The sequence below is a fragment of the Natator depressus genome, chromosome 9 (assembly GCF_965152275.1).
Source record: "Natator depressus isolate rNatDep1 chromosome 9, rNatDep2.hap1, whole genome shotgun sequence".
Lineage (NCBI taxonomy): Eukaryota > Metazoa > Chordata > Testudines > Cheloniidae > Natator > Natator depressus.
The window spans coordinates 98,842,167-98,857,831 of NC_134242.1; the positions used below are offsets into that span (position 1 = coordinate 98,842,167).

The window sequence follows — 15,665 nt, forward strand, 5'->3', positions numbered from 1 at the left end:
CACTGTTTGCCTGTCACTTTATGGTATAGGGGAAGAGTCAGGATTTGCTCTGGGTGGAAGAGAGATGAAGGCATGCAAATATACAGGATGAGATCTACAGGAGTTTGATGAGAGAGATCTAATATCTCGGGGAAAATTCTGTCTTTTGGTTACCCTGTCCTCCCAAACAACCCCCTATTCTATCCACCTGTTGTATCCTGTCTGACTGACACCTAGACTGTGAGCTCTCGGGGGGGGGGGGAGGGGGGGAGAGGGCAGGGGGGAACTACTTTCTTTATTCCATGTCTGTACAGCATCTAGCACAATGGGGCCCTGATCCCTGGCTGCAGTTCTTGGATGTTACTATCATAAATAATAATGACAGGGCAGCGCCTCTCAACTGGGTGAAGTGGACAGGGGTCTTTATTTCTTTCTGGGGAGAAATAAAATGTGGGAAGACCACTCCATGCATGGTTCCCTCATTCTTCCTTTACTCTGCAGACACACCCACTGGAATTCCAGGAGGAGGCTCCCAGGGAGGAAATCTCAGTGAGGATGGTGTTACAGAGATATTCCCTGATTGGACATGGGGCAAATCCTCAGAGATCTGTGCCCAGCCCAAGGGGATCTGCAGAAGGCCAGAGCAGTGCTGCCAACTCTCATGATATCTAGTGTTTTTTCTAAGGCTCCAGCTCCTGGAGTCATGTGAACTCAACTTTCATTTTTTAAAAGGTAAATTTCTGGCCCTCCTGGTTGCAGAGAAGAGCTTGAATAGTGACTCCTAGAGGCTCAGAAACCAGGAGGCATATATAAGAACCCCAATGTTGTTATTTAAAAAAACTCAGTATTTTAAAGCCAATTTCATCAGTTTTGGGGGCCTGACTCATGATTTTTGAACACTTGGGGTTGGCTGTTCTACTGGAGCCAACCAGATTGGGCCCTGCACCTTTGAACTGGTTCTAGTCTGAGCCCCACTGGAGACACAACACTGGAGACAGCCCCTCACCACAGCTGCAGCTAGGAGCACCAGGATGGGTATGAGCGGGAGTGAAGTAGCAGCGAGGGCTCAATGGGGGTCCTGGGATGGAATATCTTTTCTGATCAAGTGCCCCAGGACCAGAGGGGACTGGCATCATACGGCCACATGGCCTGGTGAGGCTTCTCCCCGTCCTCCCCAAGCACATTCCCCTTTGGGACTGGAGGATCTTGGGGGACAATACCATGGATCTCAGGGAGGAAGGGGAGAGACAGGGCCCTGTTGTTAAATAGATATTTCATCTCTGTAGGGCACCTTGATCTGTGAGTCTCTCATGATTAACCTGGTGCTTTAGGACTGGCTGTGGATTGCATCTGCTGGAGTATTCTAAGAGGGGGAAGTTGCTTTTCTAGTGTTCTGCTTGTCTTATAACCCTCTGGGAGAGCTATGTTCCTTCAATATTGGCCCCAAGAGTAAATCATATTAAAACATCAATTGAATAGAAAACGAAAGCACTCTGGCAGTATGAGTATTGGGGGAATAGACTGAGATAGGGAGCATTGCAACCTTGTCTAAGTGTATGTTACTGGCCCATTCAAATGTATCACAACACAACAATGGGCCCTATTGCTTGCAGGTGGAGAAAGTCATATTATTTGGAGCCAAAATGCCAGCAAAACCTTTCATGTTCCCATTATCTTCAGGAGAGTATTTGCTGATGATCTGAAAGGAAAACAAAACTGTCACCATATTTAGAGCTGTGTAAACCCAATAGATAAATATATACATTTGCCAGTTTGTAATGAGACAAACTAAAGAGACAGAGCAGTCCATTTGGTATAAAGATATTCAGTTATTTCAGCTAAAATTAGTTAGGGACAGCAGCACATAAATGAGATACCAACATTTGATTTTAATGACTTTCCACCTTGCTGCAGGCTAAAATTCAATTAAAATTCAGATTTGCTATGTTAAAGTGCAATTCCCCCCTCCCCATCCCGCAGGAGCTGCATAATAAAGAGAAAATGGCATCCATAACACCTGCCTAGAATTCTGAAAGTCAACAACAACCTCAAAGTGTGGGAGTTGCAGTGCTGCAACAGGAGTAATTTATCTTTTCAGGCCTCCTTGCCAATAATATGGGACATCAACGCAACATTTTCGCAGAGTCAGAAATTTGTGTTTTTAAACCCTAGGCTTCTTGATGAAAAAACATTGGAAATTTCCCAATTATTTTTCTCCCTCCTAAAAGGACAATTGATTATTTTAAACGTGAGCTGTGAACCACCAAGTGCGGTGGGTCGAAACAGGCTCAGCAATCCTTTGCATTCATAGAACACAGAGGGGTGTGAAAACGACAACAAAAATGGATAATGATAGATACATGTTTGACAAGCTGCAGCCAAGTCTAACAATTCTGTTGCCAGCAGGATCATCATGTCATGTAAAAATCAACACCCAAAACCACAGCTTGCTCACCCCTATAGATTTTACTAGTTTAATTTATGTAGCCATGAGTTACAGCAATTGCATCTGAATTTAGTAATACACAGTACTACCAACGCCAAACATCCAAAAATCATGAGTCAGACCTGCTACCCCCAAATCATGAGACTGGCTTGAATATCATGAGATTAAAAAAACGTGGGACTTTTTATTTACCTTCTGGTTTTTGAGTCTTTAGGTTTCACATTTTCAAACTTTTGTCTGCAACCCTGATGGCTAGTAACTGATCTTTTCTTTTTAATGAAAGCAGAGATTTTCACAATCACATGATTCCAGGAGTTGGGGCTTTAAGAAAAACACCAAGTATTATGACACTTGTGATAAAATGTCAACAAAAGCTGGCATCACTGCATAGCAAACATGGCAAAGAAAAATAAGGTACAATATGCAAGTGATTCCTTAAAATGGTAGCTTTGGTACTACAACTAAGGTGTTTGCCACAGAAATTCAGTGTGTTTGAATGCACTCTGTATAGGTTCAATTCAAATTTTAATACAAACTGCTATAGAAATGACTTGAAAAAATAAGATGAGTCACCCTAACATCAGATCAATAATAACAAGACAAAAATGTAGAGTGCGGTTTGTGCTGGGCAACCCACAGTTATTAACATGGTGAATTTTTCTTTGCTTTTCTTATAAACAGGTTTATGCTGAGAAGAATAAACGCTGGGGTTCAGATGTCACCATGCATAAGTCTGTGCTGAAAACCCCTCCCCTAGGATTTCCTCCCACCCGTCACAGCTTTCAGCGCACATATTACAATGAGAGGGTACCTTCCATCCAGCCTTGTGTGGGTCTATGGGGGAAATGGAGCTAAGAGTTAGGTCAAAGAGGATCCTTCACACTGCTGAGAGCCCCTCTCCTGGGACTAGCTTTCCCGAAGTGGGCAAGAAGGGGACGGGTTCAGGTCCTCTCTGCAGGCTAGAGCAGGTCTAAGGGTCACTCTGACTTGTACCCTGTTGCAATAGCTACAGAATGGCTGGGGCCTAAGACTGTCCTGGCCACATCTTCCTCCTCTGCCTTCCCTGCCCTAGCACATCTCCTCTGCCACTGGGCTCCTGTGGAGGTGGCAGAGAGAACACAGCTGCGGGAGGGCTGCATGTGGAGTCTGCAGAGCAGTGCTGCACTGGGCCCAATGTCTTAGTTCCTGCTAGGGCACTGCATGTGAATGGTTAATTTAAGTCCATGGTAGGACACTGGGCAAGGGTCTGGAGAAGGATCTAAGCAGAAGGTGAGCCATGAAGGCCAAGCTCTATGGGTAGAACCGAGTCTCTTTCACTGATAAAGTTCTCCATTTGGTGTTAGCAGAAAGCTGCTCTGTCATGTGACAATCGTTCGGAAACACAGAGTAACGTGGGTCTGTAGCTACCTTCAAGGCAGTAGGGCTGGGCAAAAAACAGGATGGAATTTCCCTCCAAATGAATTCCTATTTTTTCCCATTGAAATTCAAAAAATGTTACCTACAGCTTCTCTTTTTCTTTCTCTGTCCTACGACTGAGATTAGATTTGTTTCTAAGGTTATATCTACACTCTGAGCTAGGGGAGTGATTCCCCTGCTTGTGTACATGTATTTGTGCTATTTCTCATTGAGCTAGTGCTAATATAAATAGCAGTATCGCCATGGTAGCATGGCTAAGGCCGCACAGCTGAGCCACACCAAGTACATTCCCGCTACACAACATTGCCTCTGCTAATTCTTATAATTGTGAAGTCTGCTCAGTTCTTCTGAAAAACTAATACAGCTGCAGCACAGCTACTTGGGCTTTCTCGGCCCCCGTTTCTATTAGTTCTCAAAGGGATTTTAGAAATCTGTGTTACGTATTTGAAAATTGCTGTGGTCCAGACAAACTGAAGAGCAATCTAATAGGCTCTGGCATACTACCTATTTTACCTCTAATTGCAAATGTCAGGTATTTCTGCATTTCATGTGCCGTATCAACAGGATTTCACTGTGCCACACATCTCATTATTTAAAAACAATATTTTAAAAAGACACCAGGGCACTGCAGCTGCAATCAGTTCTAAGTAATGAGCTTCTAAAGTGATTGACCTGTTCCACCTCAGTGTTTAATGTGTTGTGTATCACTTATAATTACTGTGCCAACAGCGATGGCCAATGCTTTACAACCCTCACCCTGTGCTAATTCATTCTCTCTCTTTGATAGGAGTGTCACAGAGAGCTGGGATTTTCAGCCAAAACTCATAGTATTGTGAATCTTAAAATTCAAGTGTAAATTCATATCTAGAAATGAGACAAGCAAGGATTTTTAGAGGCAAGCTTAGACACGGCCATTCCTTGCACCTTCAGACACTAGCTAACAAAGTGGTATTCCCAAGAATAACATCTTAATAGTTTTACGCATACTGATGTGCATTGGGCACTGCTGTAGTGAAATCCTCAGGGATACAACGCCACCAGCCTTGTCCCCTAAAACTAACATATAGACAAACTGCAAGGCTCACCAGTTTGGGGGCTCCCTGGTAGGTAGGGTATTCAGTGATGGCGTATAGACTTGTCACGTAAGAGTATCTCCCATTTGGAAATTAATCTCCACTACCATATATCCATGTACAGGGCCAGATTGTGATGCCTTTACCTACATTGAGCAGCATTTTTCCTGACTTCAGTGGAAACGCTTGTGGGGAAAGGTGCTATTCAACATGAGTACAGATTGCACAGCCTAGCCCACAGATATTTTATATTCAGACATGTTATAATGCAAATCGACATGTCTTATTGGTTTGTGTTACTGTCTTTGTTACAATATATGAACATCTGATGCATTGCTTCAATGACCAGCCATCCCTAACTAAAATATTCCTGGGCTGGTGGGAGCGGGGAGAAAGTAGCATTTTCCTTGCATTGGCTGGTACAAGGATGATTTTTTATCACGTTACAGTTTTAAAAATTAGGTGACAGAAGAAAACAAGCACGTAGGATGTCATGAGAGAGACCATTCAACAAGACACTTGTTTAGAGGGGTGTGTCTTTTTGGTGAGTCTTTTATGGTTGCTTCAGTTCACACCATGCTGAGTCTAAGGATTTTAATTACCTTACAAGTGATCACTCTCGTTACAGCGTGTATGGTAACACGCATTGTTTCATGTTCTCTATGTATATAAATCTCCCCACTGTATTTTCCACTGCATGCATCCGATGAAGTGAGCTGTAGCTCACGAAAGCTTATGCTCAAATAAATTTGTTAGTCTCTAAGGTGCCACAAGTACTCCTTTTCTTTTTACGCATACAGACTAACACGGCTGCTACTCTGAGAATTATTTTACTGTAACTTCAGGGAATTTTTGACTGGCTTCCTCATTTTAAAAAAAATCCTTCTTTTAAAAGTTTAGGGGTTTGGTTTTTTTGGTATATCTAATTCTGTCCCTTCGGATATTCAATTCAATTCAATTGTTTGTAATTACTGTTACTCAGTGGCTCAAGTATAGTTATTTCTTGAACAAATTCCTGTGTGTTAGGACTATCTCTAGAATATTCCCTCTCCTTTGTGGCTTGGAACAGGGAATCATCATTGAAGGGGCGTATTTCTAATGGGGTCCTGCAGGGATCGGTTCTTGGCCCTATAATATTTAACATTTTTATTAGCAACCTGGAAAAAAACATAAAATCATCACTGTTAAAGTTTGCAGAGGACACAAAAACTGGAGGAGTGGCACACAGTGAAGAGGACTGGTGACTGATATATAGCAATCTGGTTCACTTGCTAAGCTGGGTGCGAGCAAACAATATGCATTTTAATATTGCTAAATGTAAATGTATACATCTAGGAGCAGAGAATATAGGCTATGCTTACAGGATGGGGTACTCTATCCTGGGAAGCAGTGATTCTGAACAAGATTTGGGGAGTGTGGGGGGGATCACCAGCTGAACAGGAGATCTCAGTATGGGATCAGCTAATTCTCTGTAACTGGTGCGAATCTGTGAGCTTAATATGTGCTATATTGCTCTTAGGACGATCATGATGAGGCACTGCTTAGTGTGTCCTGCAGGATGTGCAGAACTTCATACTTTCTGCTAAAGCTTTGCCCTTAGAGCACGCATAACAAATATTCTCATTTTGTCCCCATGATCAGCTGTAAGATTAATGCAATCTAAGGATGCATAAACAGGGGAATCTTGCGTAGAAGGAGAGAGATTATTTTACCTCTGTATTTGGCATTAGGGCAATCACTAATGGAATCTATTTAGTTTAACAAAAAGGTTAATGGGCAACTTGATCGCAGTCTGTAAGTACCTATGTGGGGAACAAAAATTTGATAGTGGACTCTTCAATCTAGCAGACAAAGTAATAACAAGATCTAATGGCTGGTAATTGAAGGTAGACAAATTCAGACTGAAAATAAGGTTTAATTTTTTAAGTGAGAATAATTAACCATTGGAATGGCTTAACAAGGGTCTTGGCGGATTCTCAATCACTGACAATTTTTAAATCATGATTGGATGTATTTCTAAAAGATTTGCTTTAGGAATTATTTTGGGGGGAAGTTCCGTGGCCTGTAGTATACAGGAGGTCAGACTAGATGATCACAGTGGTTCTTTCTGGCCTTGGAATCTATGAATCTGTAATGTATTTATAGTCTTATAACTTGGAATTTGTATCCGTACAGATTCTGCTGTAATGCGCATCTCATTATATTCTACTGATGCAATGTATATACTGCAGTAGCTCAGTGATGACTAAAGCAGGTTTTAGGATAGCCTGTTTATTTATCTCTCAACAAGAAATGACTTACCAAGTAAACACTATACTGATGCTACTGCAATCTAGCCTGACTGTACTCACTGTCTCATTCTCTGTAGCGGGTTCCTGCCTCTGACTGTGAGAGAGTCTGTGAGCTTAATATGTGCTATATTGTTCTTAGGATGATCATGATGAAGCACTGCTTAGTATCCTGCAGGAAGTCTGGAACTTCATACCTCCTGCTAAAGCTTTGCCCAGAGCGCACATAATGAATATTCTCTTATTGTCCCCATGATCAGGTTTATGAGCGGTATGGGGCATATTAAGGTTCTTCATTATTGGATCAGCCAGAACTGATGGATGGGAAACTCCTAAAGCATTGATATTTACTATATTTGGTTCACTTGGAGCCATCGATCTGTTCTTGTTTGGAGCTGGATTTGGTAATGTATTTCCTGGCAGTAATCAATAATTATTTTATATTCAGTATGATACTTAATTGTGAGTAAACCAAAAGACAGATTGCTTGGATATAAGAACTATTGATTGCCAGCACAAGGCACACTTATCAGCTAACTTTCTGAAGAACAGGAATATGAAGCTACTCTTCTGTATTGCTCTGATGACACCGGGAAAATGACAAATAGCTCTTCTACTCAAGCATGAATGGATGGTATTGAAGCAAACTTGCCACATCTTGGGTCAAATTCTACTTGCCTCATTCACATGAGCAGGGACATAGAAATCAATGGGAATGCTTGAATAAGGCAAGCAGGGTCTGGTTCTTTATCAGTGCTTTATGATTTTAAAAGTCATAGGTAGCAATATTTTTATCCTGCTTAGATACTATGGTGATAGCTGATTTACTAATACCGATAAATATTCTGTTTCCAGTACTCTTAGTGCACAAGGGAAAACAAGAGGCCATGCATCACCACCTTCTGTATGGAAAGAAATGTCCACAAAGAGCTACCAGTGGTGCCCAAACTATTCCTGTTATGCCTCCCCACTTACCAGTAATGGAATCTGTCTGTCCCCCCCCCCCCCCCATTATGGCACAGTTGGCTCAGCAGAAGAATTTGGGCTGAAGGTGAAGCTGGGGTTGGAACTGGGGATGGAGGAGGAGCTGGGGCTAGAGGTGGAACTGGCCTGGGGGTGCAGAGGGAAGCAGGGCAGAGCTGGGCTGGGGCCAGAGAGAGCTTTGGATGGGGTGGGAGCTGGGTAAGGGGCGGAATGGTGCTGTGTCAAGGTCCCTCCCCCACTCTGAACTCTAGGGTACAGATGTGGGGACCTGCATGAAAAACCTCCTAAGCTTATCTTTACCAGCTCAGGTCAAAACTTCCCCAAGGTACAAAATATTCCACCCTTTTGTCCTTGGATTGGCCGCTACCACCACCAAACAAATACTGGTTACTGGGGAAGAGCTGTTTGGACACGTCTTTCCCCCCAAAATACTTCCCAAAAACCTTGCACCCCACTTCCTGGACAAGGTTTGGTAAAAAGCCTCACCAATTTGCCTAGGTGACTACAGACCCAGACCCTTGGATCTTAAGAACAATGAACAATCCTCCCAACACTTGCACCCCCCCCTTTCCAGGGAAATGTTGGATAAAAAGCCTCACCAATTTGCATAGGTGACCACAGACCCAAACCCTTGGATCTGAGAACAATGAAAAAGCATTCAGTTTTCTTACAAAAAGACTTTTAATAGAAATAGAAGTAAATAGAAATAATAAAAAAAATCCCCCCTGTAAAGTCAGGATGGTAGATACCTTACAGGATAATTAGATTCAAAACATAGAGAACCCCTCTAGGCAAAAACCTTAAGTTACAAAAAAGATACACAGACAGATATAGTTATTCTATTCAGCACATTTCTTTTCTCAGCCATTTAAAGAAATCATAATCTAACACATACCTAGCTAGATTACTTACTAAAAGTTCTAAGGCTTCATTCCTGGTCTATCTCTGGCAAAGACAGAATGTAGACAGACCCACATACCCTTTGTTTCTCTCCCTCCTCCCAGCTTTTGAAAGTATCTTGTCTCCTCATTGGTCATTTTGGTCAGGTGCCAGCGAGGTTACCTTTAGCTTCTTAACCCTTTACAGGTGAAAGGAGATTTCCTCTGGCCAGGAGGGATTTTAAAGGGGTTTACCCTTCCCTTTATATTTATGACATGCTGCGACTGGGATCAGAGCTGGACTGGGGGTAGAGTGGAGTGTGGCTGGGAGCAGAGTTGGGAGGTGCTCCCTCCCTGCTCCCCGTGGGGACTGGCTCTGGCTCCCGTCCCCCGGACATTTCTCCATGACACTCTAGGGGGCATGCCCCATAATTTGGGGACCACTGAGCTAGACTGTGGCTTTGCTAAAAGCCCTGAGTAAAGGGCGGTGCAGAACCAGATTTTTGCCTCATTGAGCATTCCTAGTGTCCCCTTACACCAAGGGGAAATTATCTGCACCAGCCCTGTACCTGGCACAGATTCCTTCCCTCTCCACTCTAGCTCAGCTGTATTGGTGGGTGCATCGGGGGAGAGGCTCTGTCCTCTTCTTGCCCATCTCTACTCACCTGCGCAGAAAGGGTAACAGCAGCCCTGTGGAAGGTTCTCCCCCACCCTACACTGCTACTGGCATTATGGATATGCCAAGGAGGTAAGGGATGCACCTTGTGCCCCTGCTCCCCCGAGCAAGTGTCTAGGCAGCATCATGCCTATGCCTATAATACCAGTTTTGTGCTTCAACAAGAAAAAGCCTTTTCAGGTATTTGAGCAACAGGATTAAAAAATAATTAAATTATATTCCACATTCTCGAAGCTGACCAACAGTGATATGTGAAGAAGGAATATCATCTGTCACAGGGGAACAAAGGCATATAAGCGTGCAAGGCGGCATTGTCTAGCCAGTTGAACACAGAGTTTAGTGAGATGAAAATAGTTTTCTACCAGTGAAAGTAATTTTTTACAGAAGGTATTATACCAATTGGTCAACTAGAACAATAAGGTCTTCCTCTGAAGACAGCAATTAACCTATTATTTTAGCTGACCATTTGAACTTGTGCTCTGTGATTGAGAATGTGATCAGTTAATGAGTCACACAACAGCCAAAACTTTCATTGCCATCAAACCAAAGCTCTGTTCATTCTGAATCATGCTGTATGGACATTTTAGTAAAAGAACCATTGATGGGACTGATGTTAAAAGAGCTATTGTAGTAGGATGCATATTTGAAACTGAGTACAGCAGTTAGCTGTTTGCATTGACATTTGTTGGAAGCATTGCCATGCTGTTTGCCATTTGAATAACAAAAAAAATTTTTTTGATAATTTTTTCCCTAAGTGGAAAAAGACAGAGAGGGAGAAAAACATAGCGAAAGGGAGGATGAAGCAGCAAAGTTGACTTAAAGTATCACATACAAAAATAAGATTTCCCATCTTCTTAAAATGTTCTTTTGGGAAAGTCTAAGTCTGGATACAAATTGATGCTCTATTAGTCAGTAACATTGCTAATACAGTGTAAGGAGTATGTGTATGGATGGATGCAATAAAGTGGGCTATAACTGAAATTTGTTGTAGGCGGGTGGTGGGGGTGGAGGAAGTGTTTCTAGGATCAGAAATACTTAAAATTAGTAACCTTTTATCAGAAAATATTTTTTTCGGTTTTTACCTGTTGACAAATAAGCAGCTGATTTCTTCCTTTAGAATGGTCTTCCTTTAGTTCAGTTGTTACTATGCCACGAATGTGTCCATCTATTCAACACAGAACAGGGAGCTTTAAGATCCTGATCTTGTAGGCACTTATTCATATGCTTAACTTTAAACATCTGAGTACTCCCACTGTCTGTAGCCGCGTCAGTGCTTGTGAGATCAGCAATTTAAATTGTAGTGTTCTTAATGAACCCTAAACATAATTATAGGTATCTGAGCTTTAATAAAGTGTAGCTTCTCATTTAACAAAGCTTCTTGTTGCGCTTTGTAACAAGTAATATTGTAGTTTATGACTTAAATCTGTTAAATTAAACCAGGTTCAGTTTACATCACGTATTGCTTAGGGCCTGGGGTGGTAGCTATGCTTTAATTTTGTTTTCTTGACTAAGTATTTAAATAGTAAATACTGTTATATTGGGAACATCATTGAATGGACCTGGTTCTCTCTCCAGCCCTTTGCATAGTCAATAATACCAGTGCATAGCATGTAATCCATTACCATTCTGATTAGGTCGTGTTTTGTGCTCTGTATTCACTTAGCACTGCGGTAAAGGACTACAAAAGCTACAGAGCCACAGAGAATCATGTCCATATGGTAAATAGAGTCTCCTTTGCTGAAAATACACTGATGAGTCTAAAGGTGGAAAAGCAGGTAGAGTGAATGAGCAGTCTTTTGCATCCCTGAGGTTGGAGTTAAGACATGAAACAAAATGTCCAATTTTGTAGCCATTATGACAGCTGAATTGGTGGGGAAAATATTAGCATTAAACTAGATAAGGGACATACAGACTACCTCAGCTGTTATCTTTTCAGATTAATAATCCGGTATACTGGCAATTAAAAGGGGTAGCTCAGAAAGCAGGAGTATATTAGGGTGTGAATATAGTACTAGTGTGGATTCCAGCACATGCTGAAAATATCACATCTTATAATTTACTGGTTTGTGTATTGCAGAAGAGCCTTATTGAGGATCCTGGCCTCATTATAACAGGCATCGTATAAACACATGCTTTCTTGTAAAGCATCACAGGTATGCATGGCACTTTACAGGACAGTAAAATACAAATGTTTGCACTGACTAGCTTGCACTATAAAGCCTGCCACATGGCCACAAAGAACTTGCTGCAGGATCAAGACTTACAGTTAGAAGTAACATGAGAGAGAGAAAAGACAAGACAGTGAGAGGCCTGAGGAGGGTTGCCACAGGTTGAGGTTGTGGTACTCCTTGTAGAATGTGCATCGTAGCAGGCCCTTTTGTGTCACGGAGCGATTTCATTTCCCAACTCTTGGTACCTCACGTGGCTTGGCCCTGCTGCCCCTGGATATTACTTGGGCACTAGGTGCTGCAACAAGCAGATCTGCTGATGCAGACGGTAGGGCAGATGAAAATCCAGGGCGCAGTTAGGCCACATGCATGACCCTACGTCCCTCTTCCTCCTTATACAGCCCTCATGTGAGGAAGCGAGTGACTCCCAGACAGGATGAGTCCGTATCCCTGTCCCGTTACAAGGTGAACTCTGAGGCCCAGAGTGATCAAGGGCGATTACCTCAACATGGTGACACCAGCACGGGTTTCCCTAGTCTACCAAGGCCTATGTGAGTCATCCCATGGAGTCTGTGACTGAGCTGGGGACCAGCGGTACCAACGCTCTGGGGAGCGGGTGCCCCCCCATAGCCCCAAGTCTTGGGAGTCCCACCATGAGGGGACAGAGATGTTGGTACCAGCATGACCGGGGAGGAGGGAGTCGCAAGTGTGACCCCTCTGCCTGGCCAACCCCAGCGCTGCACCCATTGTCTCACCACGCATGAGTGCCTAAGGGCGGCCGGAGAATACATGGCTTTTGGATATTTAGGGTTGGCCAAACAAGTGGGGAATTGCCCCTGCCCGCCCCTTCCAGAGCCCCCGGCTCAGGCTCGCCCCCCCCCCCCTCGAGCTCCAGCCCAGGGCCCCCGGCTCAGGCTCAGGCTCGCCCCCCCCCCCGGAGCTCCAGCCCAGGGCCCCCGGCTCAGGCTCGCCGCCCCCCCCCCCCGGAGCTCCAGCCCAGGGCCCCCGGCTCAGGCTCGCCCCCCCCCCCCGGAGCTCCAGCCCAGGGCCCCCGGCTCAGGCTCGCCCCCCCCCCCACCGGAGCTCCAGCCCAGGGCCCCCGGCTCAGGCTCGCCCCCCCCCCCCGGAGCTCCAGCCCAGGGCCCCCGGCTCAGGCTCGCCCCCCCCCCCCGGAGCTCCAGCCCAGGGCCCCCGGCTCAGGCTCGCCCCCCCCCCCGGAGCTCCAGCCCAGGGCCCCCGGCTCAGGCTCACCCAGAGCTCCAGCCCAGGGCCCCCGGCTCAGGCTCGCCCCCCCCCCCCCGAGCTCCAGCCCAGGGCCCCCGGCTCAGGCTCGCCCCCCCCCCCCCCGAGCTCCAGCCCAGGGCCCCCGGCTCAGGCTCGCCCCCCCCCCCGAGCTCCAGCCCAGGGCCCCCGGCTCAGGCTCGCCCCTCCCCCCCCCCCGAGCTCCAGCCCAGGGCCCCCGGCTCAGGCTCGCCCCTCCCCCCCCCCGAGCTCCAGCCCAGGGCCCCCGGCCCAGGCTCGCTCCATCCTAGCATCTCTCGCGCCCCCTCCCGCCTTGCCCGCAACTGAATGCCGGCGCCGCGCGCAGGCGCAATAGCGCGCGCGGCCGCCATCTTGTCGGCGCGCCGTCGGCGGGGGGCGGGGCGAGCGGGTCCGGGCGGGGGGGAGCCTCCCAGTCCGGACTCGGGACTTTTGAAAAGCTCCGGAGCCGCGGGGGGGCTGCGGGCTCCGGGGCTGAGCCACCGCCGCCCGAGGCCGGGGCCGGGACTGAGCCGACCGGCGCCTGCTTCTCTCCGGCGGCGCAGCTCCGGGGCGTCGGCGTCCAGCGGGTTGGTGCCGGGGGGAGCGGGCGCCCCTCGCCGGGCTTGGGGGCGCTGCGTGCCCCGCCCGCGGGGAGCGGGAGCGGGGGGGGCAGGGCCGCTGCGCGCGCGCGGGGGTGGGGAGAAGAGGGGGTGCCTGAGGGGGGAAATGGGGGGGTCGCTGTGCGCGCGGGGAGATAGTGGGGGGGGTCATTGTATGCGTGGGGGAGTGCAGAGGGGAGGGGGGACTAGCGGGGTACAGTTTGAGCGCGCGGGGGGAGTAGAGGGGGTGCATGGGGGGTCGTCACCGGGAGGGGGTGACTGTGGGCGGGGGGGGTCACTGTGTCTCTCCCTCCTCCCTCTGCTCAGGGTCCCTCTCCCCTTCCCCCCTTGGAAGAAGTGCCATGCTGCCCCCCCAACAGACACTTCAGGGCCCCCCCCGTCGCCCCCGTGCTGCTCTCCGGTCCCGGGTGCTGGGCGCGGGGAGCTGGGCTGCGGGGGGCGTGGAGGGCAAGAGGTGCCCGCGGCAGGGCTTGACTTGGCCGCTCTCCCGCACCGCTCCGCAGTTAGGCCCCGCTCTCTTCCTCCCTGGGCGCTTTTCGGGGCTGCTGATGGCTTTATGAAAATGTGCCGTGCTAACTTGTGGAACCCGCCGAGCTCTTAGCACGGGTCCTTTGCACAACTTCACAGGCGCACACATGCATGCAGTTTGCCTTGTTTGCATGGTAAAGGAGAGGGATTTGTTTTTAGAGTAAGCATGCTGAGTGCTAGCAAGATATTGATACCGGCTTTCTGAGCTGCTGCAGTCCGCGTCCGAAGTATTCGCAAAAAGAAAAGGAGGACTAGTGGCACCTTAGAGACTAACCAATTTATTTGAGCATAAGCTTTCGTGAGCTACAGCTCACTTCATCGGATGCATTCAGTGAACTCTAACTCACGAGAACTTATGCTCAAATAAATTGGTTAGTTTCTAAGGTGCCACAAGTTCTCCTTTTCTTTTTGCAAATACAGACTAACACGGCTGCTACTCTGAAACCTATCAGAACTATCGTGCTTCAAGTAATCTAGAGGTGTGATCTATGTCTAAATATTGTACAGACTGTTACAGAGAAGCCTCAGTAATTCTCACTTTGTTAGTCTATACATTTGGTAATCCTCATCAGAAACCTTGAGGAACTCTCCCCATTTCCCAACAGAGATTTCATAGCAAAGCCAGTTCTGTAATCCTGTTTAATATTACTAAAATGTACTACAGAATATTTTAGCACATTAAGTTTGGGTGATAATTAAGACTATTCCACACATTTCAAAATAACTGTCTTTACAAAAAAAAGTTTGTTCTTTTATTCCCTAATATGCAAAATTCAGCAAACTGCAGTGGATCTCTAGCACAAATTAGCACGCTGCTGTGCATTCAAAGCAAGAACACTTACAGGGACGCTGTCAGGTTGAGCCCACTTTCCAATAATAAGCCCACTGGTTTTTCCTGGAGTTCCAGCCAGTTTTGCTTTTACATTTACTTATTTAAAAAAGTTTCCCCTACAGTTCTCTAATCAAAAGGAAAAATAGTAGTGACTAAGGCCCCAATCGTGCAGAAAGATCCATGAATTTGAAACCCTGTACCCTCAAAAAGTGGGTGCAAAGAGCAGCCACTGGAGATCTGACATATGACCAGGGACATATGACCAGGGAAGAGTATAAAAATATTGCTCGGGCATGTAGGAAAGATATCGGGAGGGCCAAATCGCACCTGGAGCTGCAGCTAGCAAGAGATGTCAAGAGTAACAAGAAGGGTTTCTTCAGGTATGTTGGCAACAAGAAGAAAGCCAAGGAAAGTGTGGGCCCCTTACTGAATGAGGGAGGCAACCTAGTGACAGAGGATGTGGAAAAAGCTAATGTACTCAATGCTTTTTTTGCCTCTGTTTTCACGAACAAGGTCAGCTCCCAGACTGCTGCGC

General features: G+C 46.4%; 1 protein-coding gene and 1 long non-coding RNA gene across 10 annotated transcripts in view; one reads left to right on the forward strand and one right to left on the reverse strand.

Moving 5' to 3' along the window:
* Positions 1 to 339: 339 nt before the first annotated feature.
* LOC141993669 (uncharacterized) lies at positions 340 to 12,479 on the reverse strand. Its single transcript, XR_012640927.1, has 4 exons — positions 12,005 to 12,479; positions 10,823 to 10,905; positions 2,618 to 2,746; positions 340 to 1,678 (listed from the first exon to the last, which is right to left on the reverse strand). It is a non-coding gene; the product is annotated as an uncharacterized LOC141993669 (long non-coding RNA).
* A 1,108-nt stretch (positions 12,480 to 13,587) lies between these two features.
* KLHL13 (kelch like family member 13) overlaps positions 13,588 to 15,665 on the forward strand; it is a 120,763-nt gene continuing 118,685 nt past the window's right edge. For 4 of the 9 annotated variants that reach the window (XM_074962765.1, XM_074962777.1, XM_074962767.1 and 1 more), the window contains exon 1: positions 13,594 to 13,737. The gene's annotated coding sequence lies outside the window, so the exon portion shown is untranslated. Of the gene's footprint in view, positions 13,738 to 15,665 lie in introns of all 9 variants that reach the window. The other 5 variants (XM_074962769.1, XM_074962778.1, XM_074962773.1 and 2 more) reach the window with 3 other exon arrangements.